The sequence below is a fragment of the Schistocerca piceifrons genome, chromosome X (assembly GCF_021461385.2).
Source record: "Schistocerca piceifrons isolate TAMUIC-IGC-003096 chromosome X, iqSchPice1.1, whole genome shotgun sequence".
NCBI classification, from domain to species: domain Eukaryota; kingdom Metazoa; phylum Arthropoda; class Insecta; order Orthoptera; family Acrididae; genus Schistocerca; species Schistocerca piceifrons.
This window is the reverse complement of record NC_060149.1, coordinates 760634247-760653543: the sequence shown is the minus strand read 5'-3', so window position 1 is coordinate 760653543 and position 19297 is coordinate 760634247. Positions and strand designations below refer to the sequence as shown.

The 19297-nt window shown below is 39.5% G+C and overlaps 1 non-coding gene across 1 annotated transcript; it reads left to right on the top strand.

Moving 5' to 3' along the window:
- The first annotated feature begins 16240 nt into the window (after positions 1-16240).
- On the top strand, positions 16241-16311 carry Trnat-agu. Its single transcript has one exon. It is a non-coding gene; the product is annotated as a tRNA-Thr (tRNA).
- The last annotated feature ends 2986 nt before the right edge of the window (positions 16312-19297 follow it).

The window sequence follows — 19297 nt, the reverse complement described above, 5'->3', positions numbered from 1 at the left end:
AGATCTGCCCACAGTATTGTTATTCTGGTATTTAAGGGACACCCTCGTATACCCATCAGTGTGAGCACTCATTTGCATGACATGTTGTGAAACTCCAACTGTGCAAGAATGATAGCTGTAGTACTGTAACCCAGAATTTTCTCTAGTCAAATGTTCACTACCAAATCCTAATTCTTGCCAAAATTCATAAAGGAAAGCTACTTGATTACTTTTTCTCCTTGACTCTCCTAAAATTTCACAAATTATTATAAATATAGGTTTTCTGTTGCATAGCCCTTACTGTCTGATACCAGAAATGCCCATACCCTTTCCTAGAATGTGGTTAATCTGTTATTGAACACATGAACAAATCTCATTTACAGTTGCCATCCATACCATCAGTGTGATTGTTTCATTTGGTGAGTGTTTTCTCTTTGTATTAATCATATGTTTCTGATCCATTGTGTATTGTGTACATAATTCAGTTTTGTGGCTGCAGTTATTTGATTAGCTCAGAGTGAACTTTCTCATACATGTTAATGTACACCATTGTTGGGCATATTTTATAAGAAAGCTGACTTCACAGATGTTACTAAATATTGACATCTCTTACCTCTTACGTAACTTTCTTCATTATTGTCATCCCTCTGAATAGTAATGGGATACTTACAAAATCATCGTTGGGATCTCAAAAGAATCACTCTACTGATAAAGCTGATAATGCCTTCACTTAACAGATAGTAAAATTTTTAAATGGTGAAAGATCATCAGCTGGAATTGTCTCTGACTTATTAAAGAGTTTTTATTGTTCAATCACAATGTACCATAAGAGAAAATAAGTTTTTTTTGGGATAGCTAGTACAGCGCATGCCAGATTTAGTTCCTATTTATGAATCAGGATGAAAAATGTTACACTAGGCTTGTGGGTAATACAAAGAGGGAGACAGGTTTCCAGCATGCTAGGTTGTTGAAGGGCCAGCAACCTGTGATACCATTTCCATATGACAAACAGCTAAAGTTGCAAAATGCTCTTTTTATTACTTGATGATGACCAGTTTTAGGTTTTTATTCATAACTCATTCTCAGATCATCCATCCAAGCAGAAAGAATATTATTCCACACAGCAAAAAATCATGACAATTATTAGCAAAATGGAGTACAGTGCAAATGATCATGAAATGTGTATCCAGTTTTGTGATCACTTTCTTTGTACTTCTGTGCAAACTGACTGTAATGAATTTTTGGTGTCTGGAGTAACATTTATTCTGATTGGATAGATGATTTGAGGATGGGTTATGAATAAAAACCCGAAACTAGACATGATCAAGTAATAGAGATATTTTGCAATTTTGGTTATTTGTTGTATTGAAATTGCAACGAGGGACACCATATCACCTTCATGGGGAGAAATTATACTGATTAATCCAAAGAGTTCTATTATGGGTCCATTGCTGCTCATGTCGAATGTTAGTGGTTAATCAGTTTATCCCAGGATAACTCACCACTTAGGCAAAAAGTATTCTCTGCAGAAAAGGAAGTAATTAGAATTAAATGTGATGAGAACACATACAAATTTTTGAGGAATCTGTTAAGCAATAGGGAATTTTAAACACATCCTTGCAGCACATTTATTCACTCATTACATTCATTCTCGACACTCTGTAGTTTGAAAGTAACAGAGATATTCTCCAATACAATGGCAGTATAAAAAGAGATCTGCACTTCCCCTTGGTGAATCTGTGGCACAGAAAGGAATGCAATTCTCAGCCATAAAACTCTTTGATGTTCTATCCAGAGATATAAAATGTCTGACAGATAGCATAAGTGTTCTTAGATATATATTAGAGTTGTTTATCCATAAAAATCCATTGTATACCACAGAGGAATTCCCACTACATTGATTTTCTTCTAAATGTGTAGGAATTTTTTTGTACATCATATGACGTCCTGGCACCAGACATGTTCTGATTAGGAAGGGCTCCAGTGACATAACATGAGTGTTCACTCAGAGCATCATTTAGATGGTTATTGAAGAAGTATTTTGTAGTTATTTGCAGGTTCTGGGAGTATATTGGTGACCATTTCCAATTATGTAGAAAGAGAAATAGGTTTGTATAGTCAAAATATTGCTATATGCTCATCATTTACATAAGTCAATCTTTACCTCAATCTCAGTTATATGTGGTATAGGAGAAGATTCCAAGTGAAAAATGAGTTTAATGTCTATTTCAGTCTTTCATTCGATGCCAGTGCATTTAACTCACAAAGGACTCTCTCAGATATTTTTAGGGCTGTGCATTCCCTCCCTCTGTCCTTGAGTAGACAAATTTGCTTATAATAAGTGCTTCCGGTACTTTTGATCCTGCACTTATATTTAAGAATGCTGCCAATTTTTTTCCCAAAAGTGTTACTGGTTCCTCATACCAAACTTCATATGAGAGAGTAAATGTGTTGAGAGGATGCTGTTAGTCTGCCCTATCTTCTTAAATGGTTTTATATACAAGGTAAAGTATGGAAACTGGCTAAAAATCATAGCCAGAATAGCCCATAAACCGCATTATTAATATATGAGGTGGATTTGACATTTAGCTGATGTGCCTTTATGTGTCCTGGAAGTGAGTGCTTTAACATGCTCTTTTATCTGGACAGGTTACAGTGCTCTGAAATGTATTTTAAATGAGCTGTTTGAAGTTATGAAAACACTTTATTATGTCTCACAACATAGTTTACTACTATCACTATCTGAAATCAAATTACAACCAAAATTTTAAGATTTCATTTAATTTATAGAATACTGACAATACTTAAGACATTGCCTATTAATTCAGGATATTTAACTGTCTACAATAATGCAGTAGTTGTGCCAAATTTGTTGTCAGTAATAACTGCCACTTTAAGAATAATATTATAATATTATGTTAAAATAGAAGAAAACTGGTTTTTTCTTGTTCTTCTGATACAGAATAATAAAGTGCATGTGGCAAGTGTATTGCATTGTCTTCATGATAAAATTCTACAGCATTTTGACACTACTGTTTGCAATGTTTTCAAATGCAGTTTATTTCTATCTTGTGTAAAGTTTCTTCTGTTTACTGATTAATGGACAGTCTAAGTATGAACCACTATGCAACAGAGCCCAGGCAAAACAAATTATTAAATGTAATGAGAAGAAAATTTTTAGTTGGCTTCAGCTGCATAGTGTATAAATTGTCACAACCGGTTATGTGAACATTATTTATTTTTCCAACTGTAAGGACTTCACATAGCCCACATGTTCCCACTGAACAAATCACTACTCTACTCTTAAGTTCCTGAGACTGAGGATCCATTAGTGCTTTACGTGGAGTGATACCTAAAATGTCAGAGTCTCTTCTTGTTAGCACTACAGCACCACAAACAAATGGAAGCTGCATTGGTGGATTAGTAAGCATGTGCAGTATCGGAGGGGAAGCGGAGAAGTTAATTGCTAGGTTTAGGACAGGGACTACTGGAGACAGGCCAAGGACTTTACGTGGAAAAGGTATATGTTTTAGGGGGAGGTTATGCTGCACAGTTCCAAAAATCTGTAGTAGGTGGAAATAATTCAGAGGGTGCCAGCTGTGAAGTAGTCATTAGAGTAAAGCACATCATACTGAGCAGAATACTCAGCAACAAAGTGATCCAGCTGTACATTAGCCACTGATTGGCGGTGGCCATTCATGCAGACTACTTGGTAGTTTCATGCCCATGCAGATAGCCGCAGAGTGGTTGCAGCATAGTTTGTAATGACATGGCTCCTTTTACAAGTAGTCCTTACTTTTACGATGCAGAAGATGCCTGTGACAGGACTGAAGTAGGTGGAGGGTTTATGGGATAGGTTTTGCATTTAGGTCTATTGTAGGGATATGATCCTTGATGCAAGTGTTTGTGACAAGGGACGGAGTAGGGATGGGCAGAAATACTGCGTGGGGTTGGCGGGCAGCAGGGTACCACTGTGGAAGGGGTGGCGAGTACAGTAGGTAGGATATTTCTACTTTCCAGTCATAGCTAGAGGTATTCAGAACACTGGCAGAGAATGTGATTGACTTGCTCCAGCCCTTAGTGGTACTGAGCCTCGAGGATAGCTCTCCATTATGGCCAGACAGTGGATATTTTTTTCTTCATAATTACAGTATATTACCTGAAAAACTTAAACAAGGCACACAAATCACATTTACTTCAATAGCAATATATTTATTAACTATGTATTTCTAGTACTTAATTCTTTTAGTACCACAACTAAATCTGCTAATAAAAAAACTGCAAAAAAATCTCTTAATGAGTTACCCAACAACTAATACTACTTTAAACCCTACAGAATCTGTTGTCTGTTAGTTAATTTATTTTGATGTGCTTAAGTTGTAGATGGTTATTTCCACTATGGGATCCATCCTCATACACAATGGATGTGTGAGAGACGTTAGGTAAGGTGAGAGACGACATATGGGAGATCTGTTTCTGGGTGAGGTTGAGAGATTAATTTCGATCTGTGAAGGCCTCAGTGAGATTCTTGGCATATTTGGAGAGGGACTGTATGACACTAAAGATGTGAGGACCAGTGGTACTGAAGCTGTATGGAAGGGACTTCTTGGTATGAAATGGATGTCAGCTGTCAGAATGGACGCATTATTTGTGGTTGACACATCTAATGGAGACAGAGGTACTGATTTATCCTTGAGGTGACGGTCATCATCAAGGAAGTTGGCATGTTGCATTGAGGAGGAGCAAGTGAAATGATTGGAGAGGTGGCGTTGAGATTCTGGAAGCATGTGAACAGGGTTTTTTTCACCCTTGGTCCAGATCACAAAAATATCATCGGTTAATCTGAACCAGGTGACTGTTTTTAGATTCTCAGGGGTTAGGATGCACTCGCCTTGATAGTCTGTGAATAGGTTGGCATAGAATGCTTACTTGTGGTTGCTCATTGCTGTACAATAGGTTCATTTGTAGTTGATCCCTTCAAAGGAGTAATAATTGAGGGTGGGAATAAAATTGATCACGGTGACCAGAAAGGACATTGCTGGTTTGGAGTTGGTTTGGCATTCTTAAAATCAATGTTCAATGGTAGCAGGGCCATTGTTATTTGGGATGTTAGTGTAGAGGGAGGTGGCATTGATGGAGATGAGCAGGGCTCTGAGTGGTAAAGGAAAAGAAACTGTGCAGAGTCGGCAGTGGATGTGGTTAGTGTCTTTTGTATTAGAGGGTAGATTATAGGTTATAGCCTGCATGTAGTGCTGCACAAGAGGAGAGGTGCCCTCAGTGTGGCAGTAGGGCATCCTGAGTGGTTGGGTTTATGGACTTCAGAAAGCATGTAGAAGGTAGCACTGTGGGGAGTGGTGGTGTTGAGGAGAGAGACAGACTCAACGGAGAGCCTCTGAGATGGACTTAAGGATATGAGGAGGGACTAGTGATCATGCTGGATTTCTGGAATAGACTCTTTGTAACAGGGTTTTTAGGTGGGTATATCAGAAAGCTGGTGGAACCCCTCTGCTAGGTAATCCCTGCAGTTCGTAACCAGAGTGGTGGAGCTTTTGTTGGCTGGTAGAATCATAAGCTTGGGATCAGATATTAAGTGATGGAGTGAGGTTGTTGCTGTGGATATAATGTTGGTTTCCTTGATGAGGGATATGGCGAATGTTGCCTCACCATGCTCGTACTGATAAATACTTGATGTACTACACTACTGGCCATTAAAATTGCTACACCATGAAGATGATGTGCTACAGACACGAAATTTATTTGACAGGATGAAGATGCTGTGATATGCAAATGATTAGATTTTCAGAGCATTCACACAAGGTTGGCGCCGGTGGTGAAACCTACAATGTGCTGACATCAGGAAAGTTTGCAACCGATTTCTCATACACAAACAGCAGTTAACCGGAGTTAACTGGTGAAATGTTGTTGTGATGCCTCATGTAAGGAGGAGAAATGCATACCATCTGGTTTTCGACTTTGATAAAGGTCGGATTGTAGCCTATCGTGATTGTGGTTTATCGTATCGTGACATTGCTGCTCGCGTTGGTCGAGATCCAACAACTGTTAGCAGAATATGGAATCCGTGGGTTCAGGAGGGTAATACAAAATGCCGTGCTGGATCCCAATGGCCTTGTATCACTAGCAGTCGAGATGACAGGCAACTTATCTGCAAGGCTGTAACGGATCATGCAGCCACATCTCGATCCCAAAGTCTATAGATGGGGACGTTTGCAAGACAACAACCATCTGCACGAAGAGTTCGACGATGTTTGCAGCAGCATGAACTATCAGCTCGGAGACTGTGGCTGCGGTTACCCTTGACGCTGCATCACAGACAGGAGTGCCTGCGATGGTGTACTCAACGACGAACCTGGGTGCACAAATGGCAAGACATTTTTTCGGATGAATCCAGGTTCTGTTTACAGCATCATGATTTTCGTATAAATGTTTGGCGACATCACAGTGAACGCACATTGGAAGTATGTATTCGTCATAGCCCTACTGGCATATCACCCGGTGTGATGGTATGGGGTGCCATTGGTTACATGTCTCAGTCACCTCTTGTTCGCATTGACAGCACTTTGAACAGTGGACATTACATTTCAGATGTGTTACGACCCGTGGCACTACCCTTCATTCGATCCCTGCGAAACCGTACATTTCAGCAGGATAACGCACGAATGCATGTTGCATGTCCTGTATGGGCCTTTCTGGATACAGAAAATGTTCGACTGCTGCCCTGGCAAGCACATACTCCAGATCTCTCACCAATTGAAAACGTCTGGACAATGGTGGCCGAGCAACTGGCTCATCACAATACGCCAGTCACTATTCCTGATGAACTGTGGTATCGTGTTGAAGCAGCATGGGCAGCTGTACCTGTACACGCCATCCAAGCTCTGTTTGACTGAATTGCCAGACGTATCAAGACCGTTATTACAGCCAGAGGTGGTTGTTCTGGGTACTGATTTCTCAGTATCTTTGCACCCAAACTGTGTGAAAATGTAATCACATGTCAGTTCTAGTATAATATATTTGTCCAATGAATACCCATCTATCATCTGCATTTCTTCTTGGTGTTGCAATTTTAATGGCCAGTAGTGTAGATATTTCAGTCTCATAGTGAGTGTGGGCCCTATATGTTCCTTGGATGCTTGTCGTGCCACAGTTAACATTAAAATAATAAGGTACAGCAAGATATGCAGTCAAGTTACTCATATTTTAGAAGCATTTCAGCAGTGTAGTTTGTCATTTTCTTCAGTTTTATAATTTAAAAAATGTAATAAGACTATTCTTGGTGTGCAGTCATAAACAATGAATGATTGAGAAAGCACTGGAGCAGCAGAGACTACAATGTTCAATAGTTCTTCAATTGCACCTGTTTACTTGGAGCCTCAGATATAATTTACACATCATCATGGCAAATGATAACTGGAGACTATTATTCTTATAAAATGCTAAGTGTTAATGAGGTAAACTGCTGTGTACAAGTAGAAAAGGTAATTGTGGAAAATAAAATAACTACCAAATATTAAAACCAGCCTGCTGAAAAAACAATGTTGTTTATTATACTTAACACATTCCTACGGGATAGTGTATCATGAGGAACGCTGAGATTAAGGGCACTGTGAGATATACTCCACAAGGAACTCCTGTTAGCAATGGTTAAGGTACATCTACTTCTGTTTATGTTTTAACAACCCAACAGGACCATTATACAAGTGTAGGATCCACATTTGAGGATATGTCAAAGGGCTGTCATCTGAACTATAGAACTGTTCCAAAATAATCTGATAAGAAGGATGTAGCACTACACCCTAATAGACTTCATCATGTTACAAAATATGAAAAGAATCTGAGATGGTGTTTTGGTATGTCTGGTAAAAAATTGAGAAAAAATGTTTGTTTCATGAGCAACTCACTTTACTTCTGGACTTAGTCTCCTTTGATGGATATACACTAGGTCCAGTGATCCTCCAACTTTTTCATTCCATAATAAAAATATGTAGACTTCAGTAGTAGACTATGTACTAGTGGATAGGCAGATGATGAGCAGCCTCACAGATGTTAAGGTCATACCATCTGAGGCCTTAGACAGTGACCATCAGCTGTTGGTAGCCACCCTGAGAGAGGAAAAAGATAGGAGGGCAACAGATATACAGGAGAAAAGGTTGAAGACATGGATGCTGAAAGAGGATGAACGGAGGACCCAGTACCAGACACTGATCAGGAAGAAGCTGCCAAAGGAAGATCAGAGAACAGTGGAAGAAGAATGGGGCGATTTTAAGAGGGCTCTAGTTGAGGCAGCTGAGACTGTGTGCGGAAGAACTAGCACAAAGAGGAGAAGTAGGGAAACCCCATGGTGGAACAACATATGTAAAGAGGCAGTACTTCGAAAGAACAAAGCCTTCAGAGAATGGTTCCAGACCCGAACAGAGGAAGCTAGGGTAAAATATAAGGAAAGCAAGAAAGCGGCACAGACCATAGTAAGGGCGGAGAAGAAGAAGTGGATGGAAAAATGGACAAGAATGTTAGAAGAGGACAGGGAAGGGAACAAAAAAGTACTTTACACCATGGTAAGAAATAAGAGGAACGACAGAAGCGAGTGCCTGAGGATCATGGATAATAATGGAAGAGTTGTGGAGGAAATGCATGAGCTCAAAAAGATTTGGAAGGAGTACTTTGAAGATCTGTTGAATGCCGCCAAGCGGGTAACTAACAGCGATGGAGAGCCTAAGGCAGCAGACGATTATAATAGTGGGGAAATTGATGATCTAACTTGGAATGAAGTGGAAGAAGCCATAAAGAGGATGAAAGGGGGCAAGGCACCAGGTTGGGATGAAGTAACAGTGGATATGATACGAGCAGCAGGAGAAGTAGGAACCCAGTGGCTATACAGTGCTGAGGGTGGTGTGGAAGGAGAACAGAATTCCTGAGGATTGGAAGAAAGGAATTATAGTCCCGATCTTCAAGAAAGGGGATAAAAGGAGATGTGAGAACTACAGAGGAATCACCCTGCTATGCCACTGTGGAAAAATCTATGAAAAGATGCTGGAGAAGAGAATAAGAAGCAGTATTGAAAGTAGACTGCAAGAGGAGCAGTACGGTTTCAGACCGGGAAGATCAACAACGGACCTCATATTTGCGGTAAGGCAACTGAAGGCAAGGCACTATGAGTACGGGAAGGACTTAATCACGGCCTTTTTGGATATTGAGAAGGCGTATGACAGTATCTGTAGGGACAAGCTCTGGGATGTGCTGAACGCAAAAGGGATAGATGAAGAGATAACACGAAAAGTCAGAAAAATGTATGAGGGAAGTGAGAGTTGTGTGAAAGTGGGGAGGGAACGTACTGCATGGTTCAAGCTGGAAAATGGGCTGCGACAGTGAAGTGCACTTTCGCCTTTATTGTTTATTATTGTTATGGATGAAATCCTACAGCAAGTATCAGATGCAATTGGAGATCATAAAATGAAAGCAGTGCTTTTTGCCGATGACCTGATGTTATGGGGAAATTGCGTGAAGGAGGTGCAAGAGCAGTTAGATGCATGGGAGGCAACGGCAGCACAATATGGAATGCATTTCTCTGCAAAGAAAAGTGAAATAATCGTCACAACAAGGAAGAAGAATAGGCCAAATGTGGATATAACTTGTGGAGGGGAAAAACTACAAGTGGTAGAGAATTTCAAGTACCTGGGAAGCGTGATTGAAAGTAAGGGGGGAAACGCAATGGAAATAAATGAAAGGTGCAGAAAAGCAGGGCAGTTCTACAAATGCATTAGGGGGCTTATTTGGAGCAAGGAGGTGCCACAGAAATCCAAGGGAATTATATACCGAACCTACTTTGTCCCCATATTGACATACGGAAGTGAGACATGGGTAATGCACAAAAGCGACAAAAGTAGAATACAGGCTAGTGAAATGAAGTTCCAGAGGAGCAGGTTGGGTGTAACAAGACGAGACAGATTGCGAAATTTGTATGTGAGGGAAAGACTAAAGGAGGAACCAGTACAGGACAGGATAGAAAAATCAAGACTGCAGTGGTATGGACACATGAAGAGAATGGATGAGGGAAGAATTCCAAAGAGGATGTTTGATCTGCAACTGGAGGGGAAGAGGCCCAGAGGAAGACCAAGAGATAGATGGGTGAAGGGAGTGAAGGAATGTGTGATGAGAAGAGGAGAGAAATGGACGAAGGTGGAAGAGGGGGAATGGTGGAAAGACAGAACACGATGGAGAGGCTTGTGTTCCCGACAGACCCAGCCAGTGGCTGGAAACTGTCCAAGATGATGTAATAAAAATATGTTTTGTCAAAATCTGCAAATTACTCATTGACGACAACTATCACTTCTTCAGTTGAAGACAATTTGTCCCTAGCAACCCAAAGTTGCAAGTTAGGGAATAGGAAGAAGTCACTTGTAGCTAAGTCTGGTGAACAGGGTGGATGAGGAATTATGTCAAAGCCCAATTCACGCACTTGCGCTATTGTTACCATTGATGTGTTGGATGGTGCATTATCCTGGTGAAACACCACTATTGTGCATGCCAACCTCGTTTTTTTTTTTTTTTTTTTTTCAGCCTCTACAAGACTCAAATGGTCCAGCAATGAATCATAATAGGGTCTAGTTATGGTAATGCCTTTTTCCATTTAATCTATAAGGATTATTCCTTGGTAATCCCATAAAACAGTGGCGATCATCATACAAGCTGTCAAAATTGTTTTTGCTTTTATTGACGCACTTTCACCAGCCTTCATTCATTGTTTTGATGGTGTGTAAAGTGGGATCCAGGTTACATAAACAGTCACAAATCAACACAAAAGGTCTTGCAGACATCACCAGACATTGTGTTGAGATGTTGTGGCAAATGCAATTTTGCTCAACTGTGAACAATTGCGGAGTCCACTTCACACACAGCTTCTTCATAGGTAATTCTCTGTACAGAACATTATGCACTTGCTCAGTTGAGATGCCTAAAAGCTCAGAAAGCTTACAAATTTTTAGTTGTTGGTCTTGCATTACCATACCATGGCTTTTATCAATGTCTTCCTTTGTTGAGACCTCCATTAGACAGCAGGAATGTACTTCATATTCAGTGCTTATTCGAACACATTTAAGATCATTAATCCAAAAATAAATTGTCTCCTATGATGGTGCAGAGACTACATGACTTAATCCAATCCCGTTTTGATTTGTGTGGGAGTCCATCTCATCAAATGGAAGTGTTTAATAGCAGCACAAAACTCAGTGTTCTCCATTTTTAATTATAGTCGACGCACTGACCAATTTAGACAGATGTCAACAATGTACTGTACACTGTACATTGTTGAATTTCTTTATACAATCCTTGGAATAATCAGGCTTATCAGTCATGAAAGCTCAACAAAAATGTTCCATTCTTTCATGGAGATTTGCCTGTCTTGTCAGAAGACCCTCACACTTAGTAGTTATCCGTCATATATATGACCAGAATGAAAAGGAACAATTTACAGTGTTACTGAATCTGGTTTACATAATACCTACTGTGATGGTGTTAGGGATGGTGACTTTCATGTAGTAAACTTTTTTCTGAAATTAGTTATTTTCAACATTAAGTGTATAATTTAATTTAAATTGCTAGTTACTTTTCAGATCTATGTTTGATGCCTCCTCAGGCAATGACAGGCTGTTAATTTTTTTATTTATTTCGATCACAAATACTCCTTCAGTTTTTAGTCTCTTGTATAAGGCAAGACTCTGACTTACCAACTTCATATATCCTGGAGTACCAGAGTCTGAGAAATGAGAAACATGTTCTTAACTCTTGTACCTCCTACTTTCTCTTCTAGTGCATGTTATGATTAATTTTAATGCTGTGAAGAAGGAAATTGTGAAAAGTGCATCAAGTGTGCATTTCAGTAAGCTGTACAGTCATTTGATCCTTTACTCAGCTGAGTTGATAATGTCAGAAATTTCCAGAAAACCTAAGATACTATCAGGCCAGTTTAAAAATCTGAAACTTATAACAAGGCCTTATTCAGCAATATTTGGTTCATTGTATCTCCATTTCAGCCTTGTCACTTAGTAAGTTAGTTTAAGTGAACAACAGCAATGTATTGCAACACCTAATTCATATTTCTCTTCTCTTCTAATGTGGTTCTAGTTTGTAAATAGGTATTCATTTCTAGAATAGAAGGAGAAGAAACAATTTAAGTTTATATTGACACTTGATATACCTGTTGTTCTGGTGTAAGTGGTAAAATAGTTTTATGGTATCATATTTCAAATGTTTCTGAGCTGTTGAAAACTTTAGCTGTCAGTAAAAAAGTTGTACTGTTTCTTGTGGTGATGAAGATCTGAGTATTAATATCCATTTCAAACAGTGATGGATTACTTAAGACAGATGTCATTAGTGAATATATGTTATGAAGAGATACCAACAAAATGACGAAAAAATGGTTCAAATGGCTCTGAGCACTATTGGACTTAGCATCTGAGGTCATCAGTCCCCTAGAAGTTAGAACTACTTAATCCTAACTAACCTAAGGACAGCACACACATCCATGCCCGAGGCAGGATTCGAACCTGCGAACGTAGCGGTCGTGCGGTTCCAGACTGAAGTGCCTAGAACCGTACGGCCACATCAGCTGGCTAACAAAAGGACAGTTTGTGATCATGATGTATTATATTCACCATTTGCATTAAAGTAATAAACACTTTTATTCTTAACATATAACTCTGACATGAGTGCAAAAAATGAAAGATTGTTTATTAAAACACTTGGCCCATGTGCTTTTTTAATTTGCAAACAGTATACACTACCTGAGAAAAAGTGTAAAGCACCCAGAATGAGAGAAAGAAACAAAATGAAACTTCATGGATTAATACAGTAAGTGATGTTATTTCAGATATTACAATAGGAGTTCAAATTGGTATAGAGCTCACTAATCAGTATGATGTTATATCTCTTCTGGCTTGCATGTATGCATTGACTATGTTTAGAATAGTGCATACAACCTGTTATATCCTCTCCTGGGAAGGGCTGGACAACAGTTGTAACTAGCCTTTGGTATCGTTGATACTGGAACTGGTATGGAACTGATGTCCGACCTGATCCCACACTTGTTCGTCGGGCAGAGATCTGGAATCTTGCAGGCCAAAAGAGTAGCCTACCTCAACATTATGCAGACAGTTCATTGAGAAATGTTTCATGTGTGAGTGACGAGTGTCCTGTTGAAAATTGGCACCACAGTAGTATCGCCTGAGAAGTAACACATGAAGAGGCGGGATGTTCTTGCTGAAATATTGTGAAATCAGAATTCCCTCACTGACTACCAGCTGTAACCAGAGGTCATACCTAATGGCTCTCCAGACTGTGATGCCAGGAATAACAGTGCTGTGGCTCTATACGAGTAAAACACTTAAAGAAAGTGACCTCTCTCCAGGTTGCCATTATACTCAGTAACAGTGATCATCTAGATTAGTGCAGAACCACAATTCATTGTTGAACACAATTCAATGTCATTCATCAGCACTCCAATCTTCCTGTGCACAGCATCATTCGAACTCTGTCAGGTGCTAATAATTCTGTCTTATATAAGTGGCATCTCCATGTCCTTTACAGGAATAACTAAATCTCTGATGCTGTTCACTCCCCATATATATCCTAGCAGTGTAGGTAACAACACTGAATGTGACAAAACTAATGCACTCTATTGGCCTTTCTGCCTGTTACAGAGAACTACAACTCTAATCACTTACATACCAGCCAATGGTGTTTGCGCGTATGAAATTACATTTATATTTGACCATATCCTGTGGGTGCTTCACATTTGTTTTATCAAAAAATGGTTCAAATGGCTCTGAGCACTATGGGACTCAACTGCTGAGGTCATCAGTCCCCTAGAACTTAGAACTTCTTAAACCTAACTAACCTAAGGACATCACACACATCCATGCCCGAGGCAGGATTCGAACCTGCGACTGTAGCACCTAGAACCACTCGGACACCCATGCCAGCTTTGTTTTATCAGACTGGATATTTGGTCGACTGCCACTTTATTTATTTCAATCTGAATTGAGATCTGTGTTACTGTGGTCACATCACTGGATTCATATTTAGTAGCGGTGCAGTTCATATGCCAGCCGTTCTAACCTAGTTTAGGTTTATCTAACTTACTTTCAGGGTTTGTCAAGACATTCCTTTCAGTGAGGCAAATGCTCATTCCTCCTTTCTTTTTGTCCTGCCTAACATGCATATCCAGTGACTCTTATGTTGTTAGACATTAACCTATAGTGATCTTTTTTAATTGTTGCTGTTTTTTGTTGTATTATTAGAACCTGCAAAATAAATCATCTTGCCTGGAACTGCAATGTTACGATTTAGTTTCTGGAAACAATGTTACTGTGGTCTTACAACAAAATATTTATAATGCAATTCAGTAGCAATTCTCTGGCAAATTATTTCTACATAGTTTGTCAGGGAGGAAGTGACAGTAAACTAAACATCATTCAGATAGTTGTCTGACTGGAAATAGTCACTATGATTCACAGTAAAATCAAGAAGAAAGTTGATTTAAAAGTGTATTGAGCCTCAAATATTGTCTACCATAATTATTACTCTGTTTATCAGCCTCCTGTTTTGTGAAATAGAGCTTAAAAACTTAATGCATATTTCTATAAATTTTCCTCCTTTGGATTGCATTAGCCATATTCCTTCTTAAGCTATGCTAGTTTGAATAAACTAGGAAACCTTAATAACCAAAAATTTTTCAAGATTGGCTTCTAAATATTGTGAATGCACATTCCTACTTTTGCTCCAGGCAATAGGAGCACCTGTTTGAAAATGGAAGAGCACATTTTCAATTAGCTTTTGTAAGTGGATTTAAATAAAAAATAAGACAAAATCTTAGAATTTATTGGAAAATTGATACACGGTTCCTTAATCAGATGAGCTTATTTATGCCAGAATTATGTAAAACAAATTTAAGAGCTAGTTATTCAGACAGAAATAACATGTGTACCATCTCCATTCACTATTCACTGCATCACAAAGTGTGTGATTCCAGTTGAAACACAAATAGCATATAATCCATTGTTCTCCACTGAAAGTGTCAGAAAACTTCTTGTGGCAAAGTGCACAGATAACATCCACAGAATCGTCATCAAGATCCAGATTGATATCATCTTTGGTGTCTACTTGTGAAGGTTCACTAGCCACGTCATTGTCAGAACTAGAGATTTTATACTTTCTTTTAAATTTCCTCTTAGTGTTGGTGATCTGGTACCGAAAGCCATGGGTTTCGAATCCACTCCAGATGGCATTTAACTCAATGCCCACTAGAGGTCTCTGCAGAAGTCTTACCGTAAGCCATGGCTGTGCGTGTTCCTGGCCGACTGTAATGTGAGGGTGCCACTGTGGAGCCCGTGGTCCCAGCGGCCAATAGCAACATAACCCGTTGTGTATTTCACTTAGTGAGGCAGCGTGGTATACACCTTGAGTTGGTTGATATCTCACTTACAGACATCGTGTTAATGTTGCGTGTGCTTACTTCCCATTTAGGAGTGGGCATTGCTTTGATTTTGTGAGTTTATCTCTTGTGACCCCATTGCTTACTACTGTGTTCTTGATCTTGGTGTCTTGCTTGGTTGTCTGTCACCGTGTTTGTCCTTCCATTCCCGTTCGTACATCTTCTTTGTTCGTGGGCCACTCCCGTTCTGTCCTGCCGCGTTTTTGTTAGCTGCACCCCCGCAACGGTTCCTGTCACAATACAACAGGTAGCATTACTCTTCCATGTTGCTCCATATTTTGAAGCCTCATTTGAACTGTTTGTGCCTTTAGAAGCATAAAAGATTTCCAACTTTTTCTTATAAGAAAAACTAGTCAACACCATACTCTCAGGACCTTTCATTTTTGAGACACTGGTTGAAATTTTTGTACAGCTTTTACATCCTTAGGAAAGTTTATAGGATATAGCGATGCTATCAGACGTGGAATGTGACATGATTTGAGGTTGAAAATCTGTACTGAGGCCGGGAATCGAACCTGGGTCTCCTCTTCACTATGCAGATGTACTTACCGCTATGCCACACTGCTACAGTGCCTTTGCACAGCTGCTCACCCAATCCTGGCGTGCCTCCCTCCTCAATCCCAGTTCCCTATCATGCCTCAGCACATGTAATATTCCCCCTAAACTAGGAACACCAAGGTGGTTGAGGAGTGAACGGGAATTAGGATTGAGGATGGAGCTTGCAGGGTTGCCCACGCAGTTGTGTAAACTCACTGTGCCAAGGTGGTGAAGCGGTAGCATGTCTGCCTAGTGAGCAGGTGACCTGGGTTCTAATCCCAGCCTTGGTACAAGTGAATTACAGTATTTTGAAGTAGGAAAGAAAATTATAATTAGGTGACTTATTTTTCAAATGAACCAGTATGTGCAGTGTGGCTCTTAATTGTCATATTATTCTGTGCAGCCTGCTTAGCCTCTGAAAAAGCAAAAATTTCTGGCGGGATATGTTGAGGAGGTGGGGGGGGGGGGGGGGGGGGGGAAGGAAAGAGAAGGAGAGATGAGAAATGCAAAAGCATAGTATCCTATAAAAACAAATTCAATGAGTCACAACTGAAATCACTCACATATATAAGGGAATGCTGATTGTTTACAGAGAAGGACGGCATTAATTGTGCCAGGTATTTTTGACTTACAAGAGAGAATCACAAAAAAGTTCTTAAAATTAAACTTAAAACTGTTTTGGTCAGAATAGAACATTTATTAAAAGACCAGTTGATGTCATGCTGTTAGCAAAGGCACTCGTGTTGTTTGTCTGTCGCCATAACCCATTAACACCAAATTTTCCTGCACTGTCCTAACAGATAAGTTTGTTGTACATCCCACAAGCATTACTGCAGTTATTTTGCGCAGTGTTGCTTGTCTGCTAGCACTGACAACTATAAGCAAACAATGCTGTTCTTGATCGTTAAGTAAATGCCTTGTCACCATCAAGAAGGGCTTGTACTTTGCTGAATTTTGTGTGGTTTCATGCGTAAACATCAACGCAACACATGCCAAATGGACACTGGGGGCATGTCGAGCTGTTAAGGTACAAGGTGAACTGATTTCTATGAACTCCTTGTGAAACTATGACAGATGTGTTCGAGATCTGTCTCAAACACTTGGGGATGTCCAGTGATTTACCTTTACACAAACAGTTTGTTCCTTGGAATTGTTCGTGCTATCATCAAATGCTCTGTACTGTAGGAGGATCCACACCATACATAATACAAAAGTCATGCTGAACCGTTATTATTGACCGGCACTGCACAAATCATAGGACAGAAAACACTTGCTGTTGTCGTGACAACATTTTTACAAGAACTGTGGGTGGGGGGGGGGGGGGGGGGCACCCTGTTGCTACCTAGCAGAAATTGTGTGAAACTCAAGAATTTGCTCCTTTAAATGGTAAGTTGTTCATGCATGCATCTCAAATAACATAACAGTCATGGTTTTTTTAATTGGATTATTTTTTATTACTCACCCTGTATAATTTAAAACATAGGTAGGCCAAAGTTTGCTTGTAGACCTGAAAAGGAAGCTTGCTGGAGAAAATATATGTCTTTCACATGACAGAAGCAAAGCAATGTGAATTATAGTATGATATGCATATTATACTACAGTTCACGTTGACGGGATACTGATAGTCAAGTATTTTATGTCAGAGGATGGTGCTTTAATTATTGAAACCAGTCATACGTTAATAAAAATGCTTTGTATTTCAGGTGGTAGCTTTTTAATTAAAATCAATATTGCTGTCACTACATGCCAGTGATGATGTTATTTCAAAATCTCACAACTTTAACAGTGTGATATTTTATGTAATATGAAACTATAGCCTGTACCCACCATTAACAGTATTTCACTTAGCACCTTGACTTTGAACAAAACTCTCGAGACTATAGCTATACAGGCATGTAAATAATTGGAATGCTGCTTCTTTCATTTGTTTCAATATGTTCTCTCTCTCGCTCTCTCTCTCTCTCTCTCTCTCTCTCTCTCTCTCTCTCTCTCTCTCTCTCTCTCTCTCTCTCTCTCTCTGTCTGTCTGTCTCTCTCACACACACACTCAGAGGAGCACCTTTCCATTTCTGTCTTGCCTTCCTTACTTTCCTGCAGTTTGCTGGCTCTACTTGTGTGCTAACAAACCATGTAAGGTTTGATCTTGGCACCAGGTAAAGTCTTTTTGTGAACGGGCCTGTTTATCCAACTGGAATGTTCTCTGCTTCTGGTCAAACCCACATCCCTTTTCTATAGGCTAGCAACAAAAGAACAGTCTGTGTTAAATGAAGCTTGTCATTCCCTAGCCTTATTTGTCATTTTCAAGGTGCTTGATTGTCATTCTAATTTATTCCCTGAAAGTTTCCCTAGAAATTTAGAAATTAGTATAGGTAAAAATATAAATGTCTCTACTGGACTATTTTTTGTGTGTGTGTGGGGGGGGGGGGGAGGGGGGGGGGGTTTATGACCTTATGATATTGTCTCACTTGGACCTGCAGCAACTAGACTATAGGAGAACATTTGCCTAAGGTTTGCTACAAAAGTGAAAATCCATTGTTTGTATACTCCAACTTGATAGCAGACAAGGAAAATTTCTAAAGATATAAAGCAGCAAATTTTCAAAACTCATTATTGTGGATAGATTAAAACCTCCATGGTACAGTGACACTAGATACCAACAGTAGTTTAAATTTAATGTGCGGGTTGGAAATTTTCCAAATTTCTAACTGGTGTATATTACAGATACTGTGTACAGTATTGTAGAAACTTCAAGAAAGAACTAAAGGGCACAACATAAAGCATACGCATGACATAGTTGCTATAACAAGACACATGTATTTTATTATATGACACCAACCAAAGACATAGTACACAGAAGAGAGATTAATATAAACCTTTCACTTCAACACTTCCCTTAAATGTTTTTCTTGCTAAATGCCATACTTAACGCATTACAAATAATGATCTTAAATATTTAAGCTGAACATGTGGCAATGGTTTGGTGGAAATATCTGCAGCTTGCTGATTGCCTGGTTCATACTCAATGGCTAGCTGGCCTTCTAGAATTTTCTGATGGATGTATTGCACGTGAATGTCAATATGCTTTGACCTCTTGTGAAATTCAGAATTTTTGGCCAGTTTAGTAGTTCTTGCATTATCAACAGGAAGAACAGGAACACTCTCCAGTGGTGAAATTTCTTCATAGAGCTTAGATAGCCATATTCCTTCTCTTGCCCCTTCATTGGCAGCCACATACTCTGCCTATGTTGTTGACATTGATATGCGATGTTGCCCAGGC